This window comes from Aegilops tauschii, chromosome 5 (genome assembly GCF_002575655.3).
Source record: "Aegilops tauschii subsp. strangulata cultivar AL8/78 chromosome 5, Aet v6.0, whole genome shotgun sequence".
NCBI classification, from domain to species: domain Eukaryota; kingdom Viridiplantae; phylum Streptophyta; class Magnoliopsida; order Poales; family Poaceae; genus Aegilops; species Aegilops tauschii.
Window position 1 is genome coordinate 498,101,488 of NC_053039.3, and position 16,831 is coordinate 498,118,318.

Consider the following 16,831-nt stretch of genomic DNA (forward strand, 5'->3'; position numbering starts at 1 on the left):
GAGCGTCCTGCTTGGCACGATCAATCAGAATAGCCAACATGTCAGCAACAATGTTAAATAACATTGGAGACATGGGGTCACCCTGGCGTAGTCCCTTTTTTGTCTAAAAGTAATGGCCTACATCATCATTGACCTTGATGGACACACTACCTCTAGTGACAAAATTTTGGATCCACTCGCGCCATTTATTGGAGAATTCTTTCATTCTCAGACCAGTTGAAGAAATGACCGTTTGACCTTGTCATTGGCCTTTTCAAAGTCAATCTTTAAAACTACTCCACTCATGTTTTTTTTCGGTGCATCTCGTGAATGTTCTCATGTAGGATTAATACTCAGTCGAGTATATTTCTTCCTTGCATGAAAGCTGTTTGACATGGCCGTACGACATAGCCAGCAACCGTGTTGAACCTATTAGTAGCCACTTTGGTGAAAATCCTGAAGCTGACATTAAGGAGACATATGGGTCTATATTGCTGAATCCGACCAGCCTCCTTAATTTTCAAAACAAAATGATCTCACCAAAATTAAGTCTGAATAGTTCAAGTTGGCCTGCATGAAGACAATTGAACAACTCGAAAAGGTCAGTCTTATTGACATCCCAGAAATTCTGATAGAATTCTGCGGGGAAGCTATCAGGACCAGGAGCTTGGTTATGTTCCATTTGGAACACCAAAGCTCTCACCTCCTCTTTAGAGAAAGGTGTCGTGAGGATACTGTTCTCTTCTGCCGTGACCTGTGAAATGTCATCTATTCCGGTCTAATCAAGTGTGGAATTCCCTTCATTCGATGCCCCGAAAAGAGATTTGTAGTATTTAGTGATATAACTTTTGAGCTCTGCCTGGCCTTCCATCCTTCCCTCATCTTGTTAGAGACTAAAAGTACACTTCTTCCTATGCCGACCATTGGCGACCAATTGGAAATATCGTGTCTTACTATCTCCCTTCAAGATGAAGTCGGCTTCGGATCTTTGGTAATATTTGATTTCCTCTTCACGCAGAAGATGTGCAATCTTTTCATTGGATTGATTTTTCAATTCAATCTCTTGTTGGGACAAGATGCGAGTTTTTGTGATTTTATCGAGGTCGTAAATAATAGTTGAGAGGCATTGCTTTTCTTTTTTGTACAACTCATTGGTGTGTTTCAACCATATACCATCTCTTAGAGACTTAGACATGTCAAAATGGGACGACCTCACTAGCAGTTATGCCCTCTTTGCAGTATGGCATATGAATCAACTCACATTTTGGTCAAATGTTACTACTTATGTTGCATGTGTAGTAGGCCTTGGTTCCTCACTAGAACACTCGGAAGTGATTCTGCTCCAAGCATCTAGTTACACATTGTCAAGAGTAGTGGAAAGCATGCGGCAGTACTACTTGGTGTTGGGAAAGGGACTTTGTATCTTGATCATACTTGTTAATTTGCTCGGGCTTTAGAAGGATTGAACACCTGGGCCTTCAATAATAATAATTGATGATCAATATGGAAAATGGTCCGAAAACCCACAAGACAAGCTAGAAACCTTCCTAGTTAAACTACAACCGAAACAGAACAACATTCCCAGGGTCGCCATCTGACTTCCAGATAGACCATGATTCCCCGCAAAGCCTGCCGCGACTTTTTTTTTCCAAGCCACCGTCCCGACATTTAACGCTCACATTGCAAGCTACAACATTGACGCAAACTGATGCCCGAACCCCTAGTTGCACCCACCCTTTTGGTAGAATAGATAAACCAAGTCGTAACCCTTATGCGTTTCTCCGTATGATAAATTGAGAGATGTTAGATTTAAATGTTTATCCATAGCATAAACAAAGCCAGAGCGCAAAGTGGCAATCAAATAATACTAGTAGAACGCCCGTGCGTTGCTACGGGCTATAATGCATATAATAAATCAAAGAAATAATTAAGGTCGTCTCGAAGCATCTCTCACTCTCTCTATCTCTCTCATATATCTGGTTGTGTACACACACCAAACAGGCACCCAGTGGGCTCCTCAAAATCTAACCGTCCGGATAGTCCGGGCTCCCCAAATTCAGCCCATATGTGGGTGAGAAATGTGGTTGTCTATCCGCCATGTTATCTCCAACACGCGGTCCCAAGCGAACTACACACCCCATGACGCACCCTTCCAATTTAAATTGGATGACGCCCACTTTATCTTCACCATAGCACCAACGCTACCTCACACCATACTTTCCCAAGAATTGTCAACGTACTTACCCATGGATCGGCAACGAGGAGTCCCCCGCCAACCACCCGGCTCTCACGACAGATCTGATGCCTCCCAGGCCATTGCCACATTGTAACATATATAATTGAATGTCGTGCATTACCACGAAATAAAAATATGATGTCCGTTGTTGGGCAAACAACTAATACGCCAGTGTGTCCGTTATTAACTCCAACCATGAGAATCCGCATAATACTTATATTCTCCAACTATGAGAATCCCCATAATATTTATTTACTTCAACTATGAGTATCCACACATCTTTCTTTGTCCTCTCCACTTTCATTCATGCGTTCTGCTTTCTTCCTCTGACCAACCAGCTAACCAAGATCTGCAAAAAGGAATAAAATTGTAAAGCAATTTAGCATAGTAACGCAGCACTTATATATTATATATTGGCGAAAACATGTGATCATCTGCCCAGCAAATACCTTTCATTGAGTTAGTTATTATTACACGTGCATTGTTCCATTCACTCGGCAATAAATGGATGATCTTTTCGATATAAAATGCTATATGTGAACTACAAAGTGATCGAAGATCACATTAGATGGAGATATTGCTACTAACTCAGCAGCTGGAACTACCGCGAATACTAATATTAGCTTTGACACTTGTCTATAGCTAAGTAATGGGATCAAATTTGTCTTCTTTTAAAAAAACATGTAAGATCAGTTTCGTACTTTTTTGAATGAATTGGCAATGTTCCTCAATTAAATTCAGCATAAGGCCTTTAATTAAAGTTGGTCCTCAGTTCTTGTTTTATGCTCATTTTATTTGGACCAACACAAAAGCTTTGTGTGAGTTTAATAAATAACTCTAAGCTAACTCAAGTTTACACATAAACTCAAAATTACAAGGAAAATGGAAAAATATAATGGTACCATGTTCAAAAGGTTTCCTCTGCAAACTTAGCCGCTGCCAATGGTTATCCAACAACAAACTAAAAAGATAATATAATCATTAAATATTACTCCCTCCGTTCCTAAATATAAGTCTTTTTAGACATTTCAAATGGACAACATACGGATGTATGTAGACATATTTTAGAGTGTAGATTCACTAATTTTGCTCCGTATGTAGTCATTTGTTGGAATCTCTAAAAAGACTTATATTTAGGAACGGAGGGAGTACTCTAGAAGGAATCTCGTTGCATGACAATTTGTAGCATAAATCATGTTTACTACATAAGCAACTTTATATATACCATGTCCCAAATAAACTCTTGTAAATACACCAGAGGTCTTAGAACTTGCACGCGGCAGTCATTTTGGTGCACAAAGTTGTAAAATACGTGTTTGTGGTCACTAAACTTGCGAGACTGTTCAAATACAGTCACTCTCTCTGTATGCAGGCGTATCCGTCGACGCCAGCATGGCACGGGCCCGCTGTTAATGACACATGGACGCATTTTTGCACAAAACCCGTTCTTCTTCTTCTTCTTTTCTATGCAAAATAAAAAATCAACCATCGATGGGACGAAAAGTTTAACTGCCAGCTCTCGAACCCCCGACCTAATGCTAGTACAATACAGGTCACACAAACTGCACCACACATCTGTAGACAGCTATTAAGGATAACTAAGATTAATGTACAAAAACGGAAGCGCTCATGGAACAGAAATGGGCTGTGGTCCGGCGACCCATTTTGCACTTGTTTATTTTTCAGAAATTTGTAGATAGTATGTAAATTCTAATGCCATTAATAAGAGAACTTTCAAATATTTTTCATGTATTATTCTAAAATAATACTTATGAATTATAAAAATGCTTGCATAATAATAACACCAATTGTTTTTTAAATATTCATAATAATAAAATGTGCATTTTCTTAGAAATATTCATAATTAAAAAACAATCTGTATCATTACACCTATTCGTTTTATTTGAGAAATTCGTGGATCACAAAAAATTGTTCGTGTATTATTTTCAAATAATATTGTTTGTGCAATTCAAAATATGTACATGCATTAAAAAAACTACATGAAATTTATAAAAATGTTTAAACACTGAAAAATATTCGTGTAAATTAAGAAATGTACATTGCATTTAAAAAAATGTTGGCACATTTCAAAAAAAAATTGTAAATTTTACACAATGTACAATTATGTTCGCATGGTTCAAAAAACTGTTCGCGTAGTTTTTCTATTGCATTAACATATTTTGAATTACACGACCACTTTTTACAATGTTTAAACATTTTTTAAAATGGCACGTACTTACAGAGAACAAGAGTGATAAGAACATATACATTGTCTATCTCTAAATTACATCACATGTCGCAGTTGCTTGGCGGTTGGCTTATGCGCGAGTGAATCTCCATGTCACAGGTTCGAACCCACCGGTTGCACTTTGCATTCTTATTATTAGAAGACATAAATTTCTTCATTATTATTTTTTAGGTCCACCCTGATAGGATGTATAATATAGTCGTGCAAAGTAAACACATGATACTGTTGGCGTGGTGGTTGTTCAGTCGTGCCACTCAGCAGTACGTCCAAGGATGGAACCCCGCCGCCCCACTATTTTTCTTATTTTAGGGGTTCCTATGTAAATAAAAAAAGAGCTGCGGGCTTTTCTACAAATCTATCATATAAGGGCAATTACAGTGGTTGACAGCGGGCCCGTGCCATGCTGGCATTGACGGATACGCATGCATACGGTGAGAGTGACTGTATTTGAACGGCCTCGCAAGTTTAGTGACCACAAACACGTATTTTGTAACTTTGTGCACCAAAGTGACCGCCGCGCGCAAGGTTTAAGACCTCTGGTATATTTACCTCTAAACTCGAGAATAATCAAATGGCGAGGTGAACAAGATCTCTAGCTCGTACCAAGAATTCCATGTTTTATGGGTATGTGCATCATTTGATGCACATGCTTTTACGAAAAGACGAAGTAATTCATTTATTTTGCATGTCACACCGTTCAGCTGCTAATGTTTTATGTTAAGTACTCCCTCCGCCCGAAATTACTTGCCGCTCAAACGGCATTCATTTGAGCGACAAGTAATTCCAAACAGAGGAAGTAATAATTAGTTCTCCATCCAATTGAATTCAACAAAGCCTGGCAAAAATCTTATTTACCTTCTGATCAGTTGAGACTTGAGAGAGCCACAGGCTCCTTACCACGGAAGAGCACGATCCATGAATCTGCGCAGCAATCCCATCAACGAGATTAGTTGCTTGTCTTTGGAGCAAGCCATCTAATCTCTAAATGCATTTACTGCTGAAAAGCACAACCCACTACTTCTTCATATCCACATCGTTCATCTCCCTGTATCATTAATTAGCAGGCTTTCCGTCTTTGCTAAAGACAAGGTGCAGCCTCTGCTGCTGGTAGTGTGGTTCGACACCTACGCAAGAACACAGAAGCCACATACCGTCAGATCACAAGGCTCAGTGTGTGAAAAGAAGGTTTCAAATACCGTGTAATCGCAAACCATTCTTCATAAAACTGAAAACACATGGTACAGCTCGGTATGGAATAACACTTCTGCTCTTCCGGATCGTTCTCTTCACCACCGGTGTCTGCAAGCGACCTTCCCTTTTTTGCTTGTGGCCGGGTAGGCCACCTTCCTACCCAGGGACATGTTTTATGGTAAAAGGAGGAGCCTTTTGCCCTTTGCAGGTGAGCGGCGTCCGTGTACTATAGTGGCGGTGTGGGGTGGTCTAGGTGTGTATATAACAAGTCACAGTTGGGGGAATTATGATAGTGTAAATTACCTTGGGAGAAGAAAATGTTTTCTCTCGACTCGCCCGCTCTTTCCACCATCTTCCTCTTAGCAGATTGCCTATGCAAATTGTCAGTAGTGGCAAATATTGATTCAACGACATAAGTTATGTCTATTGCTACATATGCAAAATAGGAGGCAAAAAAGTTACAAGATATGTCAAGGTAGAAACATAGGACATAGTAAGTATTTTCAGATCCGTGCATATAATCCTTGAGAAGTTGAGGGAGGTATTCCAGTATCTCCCTAAATATAATTTCTTTGATGTCTTCTTTGGTAAACTTTCTTTGTTCAAACTCGAAATCATTTTTCAAGTTCATGAGCATGATGCTTCTCTCTCCACTTCCACGGGATCCTTAAAAAAGAGATAAACCATGAATGTATGACTTTGTAAAGTAAAAACAAATGACAACGAATTTGACTGATCACTCTGAATCCGACGGTGACAATCAAATGCGTACCATCGCGCACCTGCTTAACCCCCAAGCCTCGAGGGCCACCCTCATGTGTGTGTGTGCCGCTGCCCTGCTCCAAAGACTACTCTTTGCCGCTGCACCGACGTCACACACACAGCCATGCCACAGTACAACGCTGTGCTGAGGCTACACACATGACCATGCCACAGTACAGCACTACCGTCTTGCTCTTTATGCTTTTTCCCCATGCAGTCCCAGCCTCCACCCCGCCTCCCCATCTACATAGCCACGACGGGGCCATACCAGCTCACGCCGACACCCACCCAGGGGCATCATGTACACTCGGATACCCTCTGACTACTGCAGATATAAGGATGAAAAACAGAAGTTCAGTTAGTGCCTTACTTCAAGAATATCAAGACCCTGCATTAGAGATCTATATATCTCAGTTTTGGTTGCAATCATCTTGACAATCAGAGAGACCACTCTGCCCCTCAACTAATTAATAGTACTGTTCTGTTTGACTCATCAACTTGAGCAAACACAAACACTTTTAGTCAAGGTACAGGCTACAATCGTCAGTACATCTAGGTAGCAGTCATATGAATATAAGCTCAGATGGAAACTTACGTGCTTCATCCTCTTCTTTTCAATCATCATCGTCATCAAACTCGATATACTGCAGAGTGAGAACATGTGAGTCAAACCTGACAATATTTTACCAACAAAATTATGCATGTGCACCCATTTCATAAGAATATGGGTTGTATGTCATAAAAATATATTATCGAAAAATTCTTTGAAATGTGCATCTAATGGCATATAACTCATATTTTGTTGGTATAATCAATTGTCAAAGTTAGATAAAAAATATGAAGTGGTCATTTATTAGTAGATGGATGGAGTATTTACTTCAAAACTGAGATGGGGAATGACCGAAAAGCTTCATGTTTACCTTTTATTTAACGCTTATTTGCAGGAATCAGTATGGGGGATGTGGTGATTGTTGGAGCATCTCTTTTTCAGTTTCCCGCGCCAAGACCTAAAGAAAAAAATGCCGAGTGTGGGGGGCTGACCTTGCTGCTGCAGGCTAGCGTAGATCGAGGAGGCAGTGGCTGCGGGTTTGTAGTAAGACGTCAGGAGAGGGTGATGCCTGGGTCATTGGATGTCACCCCCAAGCATCGATCTCCCCTTCCTGCTTTTGATTGCCTCCCGATCTCACAAGAGCGGCTGGAAGACACACGTGCCGCTGGGCTCATCTTCCTCGTCGCCCCATGTAGGAGATGAATACAACACCCATGGCCGGGATACGCGGACGCGGGCACCGGCTGCCCTACACGCGGGAAGATGGATAGTACCATGCCCCGACCTTGACGGCTCACCGGCGGCTCGGATCTGGAGCGGAGGCGTCGGCGGGTGAGGAGGCCACGACCATCGTGGCGTCGGCGGAGACCCATGGCGTGGGCTGCACATCAAGACATCGGCGACAGGGCGGGGGCGCGCTGCAGTGGAGAGGTCGCGCGCGATTGGGCGGGCGCTGGTGAGCGTGAGGCCCTGGGTCGAGGAGATCAGGCGGCGCTCGAAGCCGCCTCCCCGCCATGGTGGGAGGTGCCATCTAGATCGGGGGAAAGAGAGGCGAGGGGATGGATGGGAGAAGGTGCGAGGCTAGGGATCGGAGAGAGGACGGCGGCGGCGACGGGAGGGGATCGAGAGGAAGGGCGTTCCTCCTGCGGGGTGGTTTTCTTGGGGTGCGTGCGTGGGGTGGGGTGAGGTTGGGTGGGGAGGTGACGAAAAAAACCAGTCGAAAAAAAATCAGACGAAAGTGGGGGACTATTCAACCAACTCGTCCATTAGGAGTAGAGATACGTCAAATAGTTTTCTCTTGATCGCCAGATGCACAAATTTTACTACCATTCTAGTTGTGTTTATCTATATTATCTTCAATCACAAGGACACCTACATGGCGGAACTAAAATTGTAGAGTCAATCATAAAAGATGACAGTCTTTTATGTTGTTAAACAGGAAAAATGAAAGTTATATAGATAAAATTTGTAGTTCTGGTTTTGCTCAGGCTACATGTGAACACACTATTGTTGTTAGGATATCTAGAAAAGTATTCGTGAATATCGCCCTATTAGTTGAAATTTACCAAATCTCTCGAAAACTATGTGTCTAGGGACTTTTTGCTTCACCCTATCTAAAAACCAAAATGTCTTGAGGGATTTGATTGCTCAAATATGTCGAAATTGGATTATTCAACTTTTCATTACATAATCATTCCTAGTTATTTTTTTCCAAAATCAAAAGGATGTAACAAAACATACCTGGTGATTTGGGCAATTAACTTTGTCAGAGATTGTCCTTTGGCTTGAAATTTCAGAGTGCAGTTATGGAACTTCATCAATGGTAGTTGTGGATTTAAAGAGGATGAACATGCTCGCAAGCTATACACCATGGTGGATAGTGGGAGTAGAGGCACGACAAATGAAAGGGGGAAATCATTTTGAAGCCTTATCATATACCTTCTAGGATTCTAGATCGAAACATTTTACTGATACATGAGGGGAGGATTTGGGCCAAAACTACCTGGCCGATGTGGTGTCAGTACAAATGCCACTGTACAGCAGTGGTCAGGCATTCATACGGAAATGTATCTCGGGACACAGTACAGCAGTCACGTAGTGTTGACATGCTTCTCGATGCCAGCCATTCCGAAGAAGCAAAGCAAAACAAATTTCCGCCTCTGTTGGGGCATCTAAGGCACTCGTGTGTTCTTGCCGAGAGAGGATTGAGCCTGTGTGTCACATGACTAAAAAAGATATGCATGTATGTACTTATTTATAGATGTAGAATATCAAGGAAGAGTCACAAACAAACAAGGAAGAATTATGAGAGGTGGAAATATGTAACTGCCTAGCTGCACATAAATAGTTGGACATACTGCTCCGTCAAAACTTTACAAGAGACTTTGGAATGATAGGTAGGCTGCATCAACCGATTAGGCATGCGAGATGCAAGCTATGGCTGTTTGGTTGTTGGTATGCGCCCACTGTATGTTAATAGGAGTTGTTTCAATTCTTGCATGGTTATTCTAGATCACCTTGAACCTTAAAGCATCTTTGGGCACACACAATGAATATAGAGATATGTTTTTTTTGTCTGTTTGAGATTGCTTTTACCACAATAAATATAGAGATATGTGAGGACACATGCACCCTTTTTTTCATCTAGACTTTAATATAAAATTATGTATCATGCTGCGAGTTTGTAGTTAGTATACAAGTGGGGTGTTTAGTTAAAAAGATGACCAATTTGCCAAAAAAAAGTTAAAAAAAAGTGACCGGCCGTATACCATCTGATAGACCTGCCAAAAAGGGATGACCTCACTAGCAGTTATGACATCTTCTCAATTGGCATATGAATCTACTCACATTTTGTTCCAATGTTACTACTCATGTTGCATGTGTGGTAGGTCTTGGCACCTCAAAGACCACTCAGAACTTATTCCACCCCAAACATCTGGTTACACACTGTCGAGAGTAGTGGAAAGCATCATGCGTCATTTGTTGACTTCGTATACGTAACTTAATCATACTTACAGGGTGTCGAACGGAAGCCATGGTCTTCCACATAGAACTCAATTACTTACATCATTCTCCTTATATTTTTTTATGTTTAGTACACACCATTCAAAGTGTAATGCCCAAATTTGGCCACATATTGAGTTTGTTTGTTATTTGTAAGGCACTAGTTGATTTTTTTGCTATTAAAAAGGGTAAAAAGGTCTTCAAGTCAAAATAACATGCAAATGAGCTCTGGAAAGGATGAAACTTGGCATGGCACCATTATATGACTAGGGTGTGCTAAGCATTTGAGAGTGTTATGAGAAAAACTAGAAGCACTTCGTGTATAAACTGAACACTCTCAAGTGAACGGAAATAGTCGCCTTTCACACAAAACTCATTTTTTACCTCACTTCCCCTTTAAACTTTTTCTATGTTGAATATACACCATTAAAAGCACCATGATCAAGCTTCGGAATATTCTGGGTTAATAAATAAGATTTGTTCAAGCACTTCCCTTACTTACTTGATCTGTGGGGCACCAAGAAGTGCCCGCCACTATTAACTTTGAAATTTTTTTTTGAAAATTTTGGCTCTGGTTAGAAAAATATTGCAGTGGCGGTCGCTATTTCTTCCACCCACTGGTACCTTGATAACGAGTGGCAGGCTGCTTCCCGTCGCGCGCCGCTGATGTTTTTATCACACGACTAATTCTGCAAAAACTTGTGGGTGCACTAGTAGAAAAAGGGTCATTTGTCCCGGTTCATAAGGCCCATCTGTCCCAGTTGGGGAACCGGGACTAAAGGGTCGTTACTAATGCCCTAGGCCTTTAGTCCCGGTTCTTATACTAATCGGGGCAGATGGACCTCCACGTGGCCGCTCCGGCGAGCCCAGGCAGGAGGGCCTTTGGTCCCGGTTGGTAGCACCAACCGGGACCAATAAGCTTCCATGCGTCAGCATTTCAGGGGCTGTTTTTTTAAAGGAGGTGGTTTAGGGGTTTTGGGGGTTAATTTAGGTTGTTATAGGTAGCTAATAGAGAGATGTGTCCTCTCTTATCTCCGTGCTACTGCTACTGTTATGCCTAAACATGACTTAGATTGAAGTGAGGCAACATGTGGTGCATGTCGAAAGTAATACTAATCCTAACTTGATCAAGTTTGGATTGTACTACTTTCGACATGCACCACACGCATGTTGCCTTCACTTCAATCCAATCCATGTTCATTTCACCCACAGATATATAATAACTGTTCATGCTCGCATCATGCATCATCATAATAACAAGTCCTACTAATCATCATCATACAACTTCTACTCGTTATTAATAACAAGTCATACGATCATCATCCTCATAGTCATCGAACCAACCATACTTAATTGTTCTTAGCACATGATCATCAGTATTAGGCAGGACCTAAATACCCTATTTAAGGTAAAATAGCATAAAACAATATAGACCCTGACTCTCCATTATGGAGAATGGAGATCATCCTGTCTCCAATTCTTGCGCGGCGCTTCCTTTTGCTTCCAAGAACCTCCTTACGACTGTCCATACATTTTTTCCATTCTCTGATTAGCATGTCTCCACTTCTTTTAGAAATCCGGTATGGACAGTTGAGATTCGTAGGATGACCTGGATATATGTTCAAAACATGAAGGCTACCATTCTGATACATCAAATGAGGCACACAATCCTCTGGGATTCTCTGTTGAAAAACATAGTAATAACTTGTTAGCAATGATGTACTACTTTTAGAAGTATGCAAAAGATGCACGGATGTCGTAATAGTAAAAAATCTTACCAGGGTATCTCCATGGTAGTTACCGTAGTTCAACACGTGCACTAGTGGCACGTGTTGACCATAATGTTGAGGAGTTTGATTGTAGATATTGTAATTCTCAAGATCAGTACAAAATCCGACCAGATGATTTTTCTCCTGATAAGTTAACTCGGAGCCATCGGTGTAGTGGGTTTTGTCTACCATGTTCCGCACATTGTTTGAACAATCAAAATAAGCTGTCAATGGAAATAAATTAAATATATGTACAATCAAATATATGTACTACAAAAACTAAATTAGATCATTATTATTCATCACGGGTTGACTATCGGTCTGTCGAGTCTTTTCTTGAAAACTCTCAGCTCACGTGGTGTATACATTCGACCGTTGGTGATTGTCGCTCCTCCATTCGTCCCCGAGTGCATTACACCAAAATGTCTAGCACACGGGAACGAAGGAGAAGTGACCCCCACGACAACAGTCGGGGTTCTTCGTCCTCTCATATATATATGGTGGAACTCTCCCTCACTGATTCCTCTCTGACATTTGTGACCGTCGGTGATGGTAGCTCCTCCTTTCGTTCCCGAGTGCATTACACCAAATTGTCTAGCACACAGGAACGAAGGAGAAGCTACCCACGACAACAGTCGGGATTCTTCGTCCTCTCATATATGGTGGAGACTCGACAGACTTAAAGTCAACCCGAAATATCGTTTAATTATCTTTCTAAAAAAGGATTTGGCTGGTCTCACCTCGAGGTCGGAGGGGGTCGGTGACGGGGACGACGGCGGGGATGATGGAGGGGGGCTCCTAGATTTCTGTGACAACAAAAACCCTATAAGCTATCAACTAATAATATGCATACGCCTTGCATAGTGCTCTCCAATTTTAGCATTCAAAGTAGGAGTAGTTTTCCAATTTGAGCATTCAATAAGCAAAACCAAATCGTAAAATAAAGTAGTATTCAAATTAGCATGCATTCAATTATAAGAAAAACTACATCATCTCTTCCGTCCGTACATCGTCGAATATTATCACTAATACACCTCGAATACTATCATACATATATATAGCATCGCTAGTACAGCTAGAACCGTAGCGCCCGACGGGTATCGGCGCGGGGGGTGGACACCCAAAGGGAAGGAACCATCACAGGATCATAGCTCCAGTGAGATCCCTGAAGAACCTGCCAGGTATTGTCGAACCTGCCCTCCAACGCAACCATGTAGCGACGGACGTGCTCGTCCTCCTCGCTGACACGGTGACGTACCACCTCCACGGTGTCCGGAAGCCTAGGCACCGTCACTGGCCCACGCGACCGCCACCAAACAAGGTCGGGTCAATGACGGGCTGGCTCCTCACTAACCTACGCCCCCCGGAAGGTAGCACCTCCCAATACCAGCCTGGCGGAGCCCAGTCCCGGACAAGGCCCCTCTGATCAAGCCGGCCTCCTCCGCCGAGTCGATGACGAGGATGCGGGATAGGCATCGTCGACGTCGATGCGGGAATAATTGCTTGAACTAAAAAAAACTAGTTCTATTAATTTTCTTGCTAAAAATAAACTACTTCTATAGTAAAATAAAGTAGTTTTATTAAACCAACTAGTTCAACTACTAATTAAGCACTTACTATAAATAAAATAAAGTAGTACTTACTAAAAATAAACTACTTCTATATATAGTAAAATAAAGTAGTTTTATTAAATCAACTAGTTCAACTACTAAGCACTTACTATAAATAAAATAAAGTAGTACTTACTAAAAATAAACTACTTCTATATATAGTAAAATAAAGTAGTTTTATTAATTAATCAACTAGTTCAACTAAAAATAAACTAACTTTAAATGTACTAAAAGTAGAACTAATAACCTAAAATGCACTAAATCAACTAACCTTAAATGTAACTTTTGCAACACAATTTTTTCCTCTCCTCTTCTAACCATAAACATTGAACAAAAATAAAACTATACAGCCTAAAAATGCTATGAACAAAAAACTATGAACACATACACATACATCCATCCATAAACATGCATATCCATCCATACATACATACATACAAAAACAGGGGCGGCGGCGCGGCGCAGGGGGGCGGCGGCAGCCGCGGCAGCGCACGGATCGGGATGGGAAGGGGCTCACTGGGGGCTCGAGGCAGGACGGCGACGAGGCCGGTGACGAGGACGACGACGAGGCCGGCGACGATGATGGCGACGAGGACGGCGGGCTCGTGGGGGAGGGGTTACGCGCGCGGTGAGGGCTCGGGGAGGAGCGGCTCTGGGGCGGCGACGGCGACGGCGAGGACGACGTCCACGGCTGGTCAGGGGCGGGGCGACGGTGTCGGGGCAGGGGCTCGGGGCGGCGATGACGACGAGGAACGGCCTGGCGGCGTCGGGGGGAATGGGAGCAGTTGGCGAAATTTTCACAAGTGCTACCTTATATAGCAAAACCAATGGTACCTGTTCATGGCACCAACCGGTACCAATGCCCACCTATGGTCTGCGGGAAACTAAGGCCTATGGTCCCGGTTAGTGGCACGAACCGGGACCATAGGTGGGCATTGGTACCGGTTGGTGCCACGAACCGGTACGAATGCCCACCTATGGTCCCGGATGGTGGCATGAACCGGGACCATAGGCCTTGTGCTGGCACGGTGCGGTGGGAAGTTTAGTCCCACCTCGCTAGTTGGGAGGGGCTCGGAGTGGTTTATAAGCTTTGTTGCCGCCACCCTCTCGAGCTCCTCTCTATTGCAGGCTTACAGGCCTAATCTCTACTTTGCCATGCCTGTTGGGCCTATTGGGCCTTCTGCGGGCCTAAATCCTGGCCCATTGTAGGGTTTCTAGTCGTATTCAGGCCGTGGAGGTCCAGTAGGTGGCATTTTTTTCCTTTTTTTTATTTTTTTATTTCTACTTAAAACTAAATACTTATAGTTTTTTAGTGATTTCTTTTTGCTTTTAGGTCACAAAAATTATAAACTTTCTGTTAGTGCCATTAGTTTTAAAATTTGAATTTTTTTAAATGTATGTGAATCACTAGTTTCATGAATAAATTTACTATAAAAATAGATTTTTGAGTGATTCCATTTCCTGCTATTTAATATTAATATGTTTTATCATTATACTCAATTTGGTAATTTTAGGTTATTTTAAATATCTGTTTTAATCAAAACCAGATTTTGTTAAAAAAATTGCTATTAAATTCCTTTTGCTATTAATGTTTTGAACAAAAAATAATTTTTTAATATAATTTGCATAAATTTTATATAAGTTTAGTTTCAAAAATACTAGAGGTTTATATAAGCTTTTTAGTTGATTCCTTTTGCTATTATAGTTTTATAAAAGCTTTTTAGTTGATTCTTTTTGCTATTGAAGAATATTATTGTTTTATTTTAGTTCATCATAACAGAATATTTTAATTGATTTTAGTTTTTTATTTGATCATAACAAATATTATAGTTTTATGCATTTTATTATTTTTCATGCATTTACTGCTTTTTTGAGCTATAAGACCCGAAAATTGAAAAGCATTTCAAATGAACTCCGAAAAGGTTGAAAATTGGCATGGTATCATCATTTCACCCACATAGCATGTGCAAGAAAGTTGAGAGGGTTACGGCAAAAACTAGATGCACTTCGTGTACAAAATGGACAATCTCTTTCAAAGTATCAGGATTTCATACGGAAACTCGTCTATTACAACAGGCATTTCAAATGAACTACGAAAAGGTTGAAAGTTGGCATGGTATCATCATAATAGTTGTGGAGAGAAAGTCTTCACTTTTTTCGCTTGTGTGCTTTGCTTATTGCGTCGTAACTATGGATAATCTTCATCGTTTATCAGGATGCTTGGGTCAGCCTTGACTTTGAAGGGAGGAATTTCATGAAACTTTTCATAATCTTCAGACATGTCTGTCTTGCCCTCCACTCCCACAATGTCCCTTTTTCTTGAAAGAACTATGTGGCGCTTTGGCTCATCGTATAATGTATTCGCTTCCTTATCTTTTCTTTTTCTCGGTTTGGTAGACATGTCCTTCACATAGATAACCTGTTCCACATCATTGGCTAGGACGAACGGTTCGTCAGTGTACCCAAGATTGTTCAGATCCACTGTTGTCATTCCGTACTGTGGGTCTACCTGTACCCCGCCTCCTGACAGATTGACCCATTTGCACTTAAACAAAGGGACCTTAAAATCATGTCCGTAGTCAAGTTCCCATATGTGTAGGAGATATGCCCTAGAGGCAATAATAAATGTTATTGATTATCTCCTTGTTCATAATTATGTTTATGTTCCATGCTATAACTGATGTGGTTCCCGAGCCCGTATATCCATAAAGGCTCTGGGGAGAACCCATATGCACGTGTGGAATAATAAACGGTAAAATGTATTCCTAGTCGTGCCTCTAAGACTAGCTCAAGTGTTGCATGATGATTATGTTTTCCCAATCATGGGCATGTCTATGCCAAGCAACTTTGAGGGCACAATGTCAGGAAGGACATTTGTGTTGAATCGACCCGAATTGATGTTATGCTATGAGATACATTCGTCACAAGTTAATGGTTTATAACACAGAGATAGTTAATGTTTGCATAATTCCTTAGACCATGAGAGTATCGAGTTTCTTCATGCTTGCTTCATGAACTTTGGGGTTTGTTAAACGTCATCCGTAACTGGATGGCTATTACGGCGGCTTACGGGTTCATGGGAAAGTATGTTAAGTAACTTGATAGCTCGAGATTGGGATTTGCTCCTCCGACGATGGAGAGATATACTTGGGCCCACTCGGTGTTACGGTGTCCATCATCGTCTGGCCAGACACTTTGTGATTTGATCACGGGGATGCCGGAACACGAAACGTGAAAAGAGAACAAAACCGGTAACGAGGTAACTTGCATAGTGGACAAAGTGTTGGCCCACGGGGATGCAATAAATCTCACCTCAGGTGTTTGTGATATATCGTGAAGCAACAGGAATAGCTCACCTCAACTGGAGGTTCACTCGAATATTCATTCGTGTGGGTATAGGGGTCAATATGGGTGTCCACGGCTCCGATGTTGATCATTGATCGGAAGGGGTTACAGGTCATGTCTATACTTCACCGAACCTAT

The 16,831-nt window shown here is 41.7% G+C and overlaps 1 long non-coding RNA gene across 5 annotated transcripts; it reads right to left on the minus strand.

The window, feature by feature from the left end:
- Nucleotides 1-2,315: 2,315 nt before the first annotated feature.
- On the minus strand, nucleotides 2,316-8,134 carry LOC109768949 (uncharacterized). 5 transcript variants are annotated; one of them, XR_012183196.1, is made up of 6 exons: nucleotides 7,458-8,134; nucleotides 7,012-7,060; nucleotides 6,427-6,741; nucleotides 5,958-6,320; nucleotides 5,319-5,587; nucleotides 2,316-2,564 (listed from the first exon to the last, which is right to left on the minus strand). It is a non-coding gene; the product is annotated as an uncharacterized lncRNA (long non-coding RNA). The 5 variants fall into 5 exon arrangements; XR_012183194.1 differs by having other exon boundaries at nucleotides 7,337-8,134; XR_012183195.1 differs by having other exon boundaries at nucleotides 5,319-6,320.
- Between the last annotated feature and the right edge of the window lie 8,697 nt (nucleotides 8,135-16,831).